This window comes from Daktulosphaira vitifoliae, unplaced genomic scaffold (assembly GCF_025091365.1).
Source record: "Daktulosphaira vitifoliae isolate Bord-2020 unplaced genomic scaffold, ASM2509136v1 Scaffold_1, whole genome shotgun sequence".
Classification (NCBI taxonomy): Eukaryota; Metazoa; Arthropoda; class Insecta; order Hemiptera; family Phylloxeridae; genus Daktulosphaira; species Daktulosphaira vitifoliae.
This window is the reverse complement of record NW_026099572.1, coordinates 83,417,369-83,426,520: the sequence shown is the minus strand read 5'-3', so window position 1 is coordinate 83,426,520 and position 9,152 is coordinate 83,417,369.

The window sequence follows — 9,152 nt, the reverse complement described above, 5'->3', positions numbered from 1 at the left end:
AAAAAAAAAAAAAAAAAAAACACATCTTAGTAAAACCAATACCTTCTCAGCTTCGCATCGAAGCTAAAATAAATTTATCATAAGTGAATTCTTACTCAGATGTGACAATAAATATGATAAATATAAATAATAAATAAAAATTTAAACATAAATACTCTGCGCCGTTAATTAAAAAACAACTGATTACAAATACAAACAGCAACGAAAAAATTATGTTAAATTTTTTGTTTTACATGTCTTATATATATTGAAAATGTTCTATTGTTATTTTTAATAATAATTATTAAGGGCTTGGTGTAACAACCAGATATGCCCAACTTTTTTAGAAAATAAATTTTTTTTAATTTTGAATAAAAAGTATTTTTTGTGTAATTCAGTACAAAATCGAGTTATATATTACTTTATTATTTCTGGATATATTTAATACAAAAAAAAAAACCATTTCAACAAGATAAAAAAAAATAGTTCATATTCACGTAAAAATGTATAATACTAATATTTGTCTCGCCTCACTTAAATTTTGACGTAAACATTTTTTTTTTATTTATTACAGTCGTTAAATTTAAAGAATTAATTGTTTAATAATTATCATAATATTCGATGTAAATATCATTTACTCTTTTAATAACTGATATTCTTTGAGAAGTCACTTCACATTTAAAATCAATGTTCAAAAAACACAACTAATACAAAAATTTCTTTTCATATTTATTAATAACAATAACTCTTATCCTATCACGGAAACTATCCTACTTCTACAAGTATACTTATTATTTATTAGGAAATAATATAAATAAATATCATACTTACTATCGTACCTAATTTTTAACGTCTTGTTAATACACAATTTTATACACACATATTTAACAGTATGTTTATTTTATTAAAATTAACATAAATATTAAAAAATCTTTTCTAATAAATACCTACATCACACATGAAATATCATACTAAAACTGAATATATAAGTACTACAAAATAATTACTTAATAATAATATAATTATTACATTATTCAATAAGAACATTACAAAAAATATAATTATATAATATAAACATAGACTCACTTTGGGAAGTCACATGCCGTATGAAAATTGATTTTAATACATTTATTATTGTTCAGATGTTCATTGGAACTTACAGAATCTAACTACTATCCAAAAGCTGAGTCAGCAATTATTCTTAAAATAACGATCGAAGTTAAAGTCATACTGATCAAATATATGATAAAATTCTAAAATCATATTAACACGATTATCAAATTGTAAGTTTTACAATCAATTAATTAAATTCTCAATTTTAAATTTTAAATAATTATTTATTTGGCAATCAATGACATATTTTGAGAAACTTTAAGATATACTATCAAAATATTATTAACAGAATATATAACAGAAATTCAAAATAGAACAGAATTATTCTAAACCAAATATTAACTGAATTAGTTTAGAAACCCACTCTAGAAGCTCCTCAATATTCATCTAATAAAATATATGGTTTATTAATATTTTTTTGATCAAAATTAGTAAAAAGCTTTTTATAACCAGAAACTTTTGCAGAATTAGTATTAGAACTAGTAAAAATTCTTGAACAAACTTACCTTTAAAAAGAAATTAAACTCCGCTAATATAATACCCAACAATTCATAAATTAAAGATTTAATAAAAGAATTGATAAAAATATTTATAATAGAAGTAGAATAAACTACTACATTAAAGTCTAAATGAATATATATTAATAATTGAAATTAATAAAAACAAAGATTTAAAGAATACTTGTTTCAAAGATAGAAATTTAGCATACATACAGCTAATAAAATTCTTAAGAAAAACATGGTTATTTGTTTCAATAAATAGGAATTAAAATTATAACAGAGTTAGTACAAATTTTAGAATTAACGTACACTGAAATCTTTCATACATTACCAAACTCTTATTCTTGAAATCACAGATATAAACATATTCTAGAGAAAAACCAACTAGTAATTTTACTAATAAATCGAATACCAATTTAAGTAACGAATCGATTACTATTATAACTGAAGAACATTTGTATTCACTCAATAAAGCAGAATTCATTGGAAGTATTTCCTTATATACAGTTAGGAGGAATTATCAAGTAGAAATCTGATATGTACATCCACACAGCTTGATTTAAAAGATAGACTTCTTGGCTCCTTAGATAGTTATATCATGCGATTATATTGAAAACGAATAACCCAAAATGAGTAAAAAAATACCCTTTTGTAAGCCTGATAAATTTTCTGGTGCTATGCAGAGTATAAGTGCATTTCTCATTCAATATAATAGATCCAGTGAAATGAATCAAATGAATTTTAGGCACTCAATCATATATTTAGCAAATCACAAAAGATGCCCCTGATGGAAAATGTTTGAAAAACGGCATAATTAAATTGAGTCTTATACCTCTGCGCCGAGGCACAAAACAAGCCGCCGGTTGTTTTAGTGGTAAAAAGTTTAAGATGAAATTTAACATTTTAGTACCAGGAATTCATGAGAATATCGTTAGATAACATCATTCGGGTCGCTTTGTAGAATAATTTAAGTGGCTACTTGAAAATCGCAAGCAAAACGCTGAACATCTCGAGATACACTATCGTGTTCATTAGTCCTTATAAACTCCTGGTACTAGATTTTAATATTTGTTACAAAATACCAACACCGGTCAACAATTGTGCATTTTTCATGCATTCCTGATATAAAAAATTAACCTTTTATCTTGTAATTTAATAAATTGGTACGGGAGCGTATTTTGGATTTTTATTAAAATATATCTTATATTAGAGTGTGGGAGATAGAAGTTAAATCCTCCACAATGATAATTATAATGTGTTCAAATTAATATTTGTAAAGATAATTTTTTTGAACAATCTTCCTATGAAAAAACTGAGCACACCATAAAACATGTAATAGTAGAGCCAATAAACTTAACAAATTAAAATTAGAGGGGAGGAAGCCTCTTAGCGACACTTTTTTTTGTATCTATAAAATAATGGTTTTATTTTTTTAATTTAAAAAAAGGAAGCAATGTGTTATTTTCTATTTTAATATTGTCAACAATTAACAATTCTTTAAAGTATTTTAAAAGAATATCAAATTTATGATGTTCTTCAATAATTCATTCAGACTACAAAAAAATCTATTAGAATGTTAATAATAATAAGTTAATACTCGAACAAAGTATATCATTTAATTTAAATAAAATATAAAAAAAACTTAATGTTTACACTTGTATCTTGTATCTTACCTACTAAAAACGTACATTATAGCGTTTTATATATTATTTATATATTTTGAAGTACATTTATGTATAGTCAAGTATTCGAGTATAAATTCATTGTGATTTTTCTATTTTACTAACAAGCCTTATTGTCAGATAATTCACATTTTGAGGTTATTCAAAAATATTTGCCAAGCGTGTTGCTTTTTGTTGATTTCATGTTATGAATTTAACTGCGATACTTATTTAACCATCCGTGAATTTTCAAAAGAGTAAGATTCCCTTTTTGAGAACACTAAGCTGAAAAGAAAATGGATGTGATAATCATTTTCTAATAAATATAACGTATATGATAGACGTTATATTTAGGATTAATAATATACTAGCATAACTTTTGAAGTATGTAAATTTATATGACAGGACCGTATTTTGGGGGTGGCTCAGAGGGGCCATAGATCTCACAAAGTTCTTAGGGGTGAATATCAATATTAAAGAACATAACCTACAAATATTTTTTATAATGCAATGGATAAAAGAATATTTGATTGTTCTAATATCAGATAATTTAATAATTTATATAATAATTTATTTCTTCATTTTTATTTTAAGATTACTCTTATGATAATTATAATAATAATTAAGTTCGTTGAAAGCTGATATTGAGATGGGAAAAATGTAAACCTATTTGTTTTATTAATCAATATTATTTAATAAACGGTAATTATGAAAAAAAAAAATGAGGATACCAAAATTTATGGAACCACTCTGCGCCAAAATCTTAAATACGACTTAGCACATATCTGCTTAAAAAATATAATGAAAGAGTTCGGCTCATTTATGAAACAGTCAGTATCTTAGGGTAATTTTAGCTCAAATGTTAATCATACAATATTTAAATTATTCAAGGATTTTACATGTACACCATATTTGTACACTGTATTTAACACTCTATGGTAATTTTAAAGAGCTTAAAGTGCATCAAAATATGGTACAACTAGATTAATTTAAGCAAAATATATAGTATTTAATTTTAGATTAATCTTTAAATATCATCGTTAAAAATTTGAATTTATTTCATTAAAATTCTGTAGAAAAAATAGGCACAAATATTTATTGTTATATAATCTGAGAAAATTTGGTGTTTTTTTTTATACTTTTGCATAATAAGATATTGTTTATAATTTAGTCAACATTTTATTTTGATTAAGTTTTTAGTCACGAGATTTCATAAGCTTAAGTAATTCAATACAAATATTTCATAAATTCAATTTGACAGAAAAAAATGTATTTAAAATATCAACCGATCTATCAAATTGGCCTTTTCAACTCACCCAACCTAACCGCATTCTGCTAGACCGAATTTTATGTTATTCTCTATAAAATTTTTTAATTATTTACAAGCAGACGTTTTAGTGACAAAACAGCATTTTGAAATTTCGATTAAACATTATTTGTTTAATTACTCATTTAGTTTGATAGAATAAGTTGATGTTTTATTAAATTTATATACGTTTTACTTAAATTTAAAAAAAAAAGGTTTCAATTTGAATTTGATCTTTGTGACCCAAACATTGATGTAATTTTATATTTTATTTGATAATAAGCAATTGAAGACAGTTGTTCAACCATACAATAAAATTCACATAAAAAGTAATGTAGAAGTAAATAAAAAATTACAATCAAATCGTAACAGAAAACTTTATAAGTCATTCTTTATTGCAATATTATATTTATCACTGGCTATATAACTAGTATTACATCAAACGATGTAATGTTGCTCCTCCTAGAATCAAAAAAAGTGCTATGTATTAAATATATGTTTGGGCACTCTTTTCGCCATTGAGATTCTATTCAAAACTACTGTCGCGTTGGATTATTTTTGAAGAATTTTATTGAAAACTTTTGTAATAAATAATGACAAACGAAACGGGTATGCAATGAATGTAACTTATAAGTTACAATGACAAGGTACTTATTTTTCAATAGCAATAAAATTAAATTGTTACTCTACGGCTTTTTGCTGAAAAAGTGCCAAATTATTGAAACGCTTTTTGTTGTTGTATTTAATTACTTCTTGGAAATACTTCATTAAATTAATTCAGAATAAAACTTCATAAGATATATTTTTAAATTCTTCAAATTCTACATGATAAAATGATATAATATAAGATTGTAAAAAATTGAGATTTTGTAGCAGAAAAAATTTAATTTTTCAAACAACTAATTATTGTTTATGTAAAAATAAAAGCGCGAAAAAATCACAAAGGTTACAAGTTTTTAGAAAATAAAAATTCATGTTATATAAACAAATCTGACTTATTTATAGTTTTATTGGACTATTGCTAAACCACATTTAGATATTATGTATAATAGAAAAGTAAAGGTGCTATAATTACGTACCATTATGAAGACTTTATGGCTTCCTAAAGTTAAGAAATATTACTATTTTTTAACATACATCATTTATGCTATTTAAATTCAATTAAATTTTTAATAATAAATCAAAATATATATAAAATCAAAGCACTAATTTAAAAAATAAACATACAAAAGTAGAACTAAAATTGCATATTGTAAATGTATTTTTTATTTATTACTTTAATGTTTTACTTTTTATAAAAGTAAGAAATGAAATTATTTTACTTAGTGAAAATTTTATAAATATACATTTTTTTCTTAAATTTTAATAGCATCCATGTAATTAAGATAACTTAGTACCATTTCTCTTGAATACATTGGTTACACTACAAATTATGACATATTCGGACATGCAGCAGCATTAGGAAAAACACAGGAAAGTCTGGAAGTACTTGGTAGTACCTAGACAATCTAAAATGTTTATCAAGATCCCCGGTCTACTGCTGGGTGATCTTAATAGCATGACTAGACATCAAATAAGCACTTTGACTGGTATGGTTTCCTGCTTAAATATCTTAACGTAATTGGGGTATCGGAATTACCATTGTACAGGAAGTGTGGAGTAGAAGAGGAAGACTCATTTCACATTATGTGGTAATGTGAATCCTTGTCCACACTAAGATCAAACTACTTGAATAAACCTTTTCCTGAAAAAGAAGGTACTAAAAAACTAAGACCCAGTGAGATACTTAATTTCGCCGGAAAGCCAGGACTCTTTGGTCATCCAAGAGGGTGACTTGATGATCCACCCTTGTACAATGATAGGTATAATGTAATAACACTTAGGTGGGTAAACCAAATTAAAACAATTCGGTATGAGGTGCGCACAATGGACCAAAAGGTTGGGATAGAAGCTAAACAACTGTTGATGATTGATAAGTATTTATATAATAGCATCTAATAAATATTGAGTTGAAAGTGTTCACACCATTTCTTTATGTATTGACTCTTTTTTAATGTATCATTAAAACTATTTAAAAACGTCCAAGCATTATTTATTTTATTTCTCAGTTCAATAAAAATGTTATGCTCCTAAAATAACCTGTTGTTGAAATAATTGAGTAATATTAATATGATAATAAAAATTACGTTATTACAATGTGTTAACTAATTATTAAAGAAGAATGAAAAAATTGAATTTCGTCAAAATCTTATAAATTAATTACGTTTATTGTACGTATCAATAACAATAGAGAGAGTATAATTGAAAATTATCAATGAAGGCGATACTTCAATAAAATGTTGCAGGGGCTTAGCTCCTCAAACTCTGTGCGTGGTGCATGTAAGAAAGAAAAAATATAAAGAATATTTATAACAAAAGCAATAACAAAAACAGTATAAAAATAAATATATGTGTTATCAATAACGACAATTAATCAACAATGAAATTTTGTTTTGTGGCCCATTTCAGATACCACGAAGAGAAGGTTTCCTAACCATGGATGCTCTGGGACTGGTAGTTAATCCATCACCGAAGTGAGCAATGACGACTCTAATTGCAGAACTGATCTCGAGCTTAGCAAACAAAGCCGCCTGTGGCCGAGTCTCGAAACCCAAACAGGCTCTGCTGCATTCATATTCTACCCACACTGACCCTCTCGGTAATGACAATACCGATGATAATTTTATCAGTTTATCATTAATTTAAAAGTAAAAAAAAATCCCCAAATATCTGAAAACAGTTATTTTTTTATATACTTGGTTTATTATTTATTTTCTATTGTTTTCATTTTTTATAACAATTTCCTTACTTACTGAACACTCTGTCTAGGATGTCCCACGATGTTTTGACAAATTGCTGTAAAAAAATATATAGATACGTCAAAACTATATTTTCATATAGTCTATGGTAGAATCAAGCCAGGCCGATAGTATAGTTACAAACTTAGATATTTGATTATCTCTATAAAGATCCAACGGGTCCAAAACATCAGTATTAAATTTACATTGATGGATACATCTGTAAATTCTCATTATTACAAAAAGGCACAATTGCTTTACCAAATTTTTAAGATTTATTAAGTCACAATTCTGTAGATAATTTTGTATTTCGAGATATTAAATAGAATAATAAGGTGTAGGTATTTTATGCAATAATATTTTTTCTCGATTAAAAAAGATGCAAAAAAAAAAAAAATGAAAATTGTCAAAGGAAATCATTGTTCTTGTTATAATGTCGATCAAGGGCAACATAAAAGTTGCTATCCCAGGTGAACTAATAAGAACAATTACCTATTATTTTATCAAAAAATTTGTTACCTAGAGTAGCCCCTTATTAATATAATAAAAAAATTATTTAATTTTTTTGACATTTGTATAACATTTATTTAAATAAATTAATAGTTATTTTAACGATGACGGTACATAATATTATTCAACAAACTTTTATAATTACTTTAGTGTTACATGATATACAACTCTTATATTAATAAATAATTATAGAAATCAAAAATGAAAAAGAAAAATGGTTAAAAAATTTAATAAATTTAATAAATTAGTAATAATCAATTGTTAATAACAAAACCATAAATAAAATATGTACATGGTTTTCAAATTTTACAGTCCATTCACTTTATTAAAATAATTTTCACTACAAATAGATAAATTTTAATGAAATTAGTTTAATATGTCAATTCATTGATGACATAAATGTCAACAATGTTAATATTTGAAATATTTATATTATATATATTTATTTAAAATTTTAATATCTATAGGAATTTATATTATTTGAAAACATAACAAATAAAATTAAAAACACTTTACTATTGTTTTCTTTAAATTATCTATTAAACAAATTTTAAATTTATTTATAAAATAGATTGAAATTGATAAAAATTGTTCGTTTGAATGATTGGACCATAAAATTAAAGTCTTTGAAGACATATAGAGTACATGCAGAGTAGAAATATGACATATTTTAACGTAATTAACAGCTAAAATGTTAGTGATTTATTTTAAATAATTAATATTCGCTATAACAAAATCATAATTTGAAATATCACGTATCAACAAAAATAACTTTTTAATGATGTATTTTTTTTTATATTGAGAATAAATATTTTTTACCGTATCAAACACAAATGTTAACTTATATTGAACAATTTTCATTTCATAGCATTGAGTAAAATTATGGAATTAGCGCACCATTAGAATAATTATAATAAAATTACATTTATATTTATTTGAACTAGAGTTAAAGTAGCACTAAAAATCAATTTACACGTGCTATACATTTCAATGTAATATAATTATAATATTAATAACATTATTTATTAAATTATTTTTTTACAGTAAAAGAAACAAAAGTAAAAATAAAATTAAGAGTTTCAAAATAGTTTATGATTTTTTTATTTGTAATAATTAATTACAGTTTGACATTAAAAGATTGATCACTTTATTTTCCCAAAAGAAAAGTAATATTCACACTTTTTCATAAAAAAAATATAAATATAGATACAACAATTAATCATAACGATTAAATATTTTCCATTTT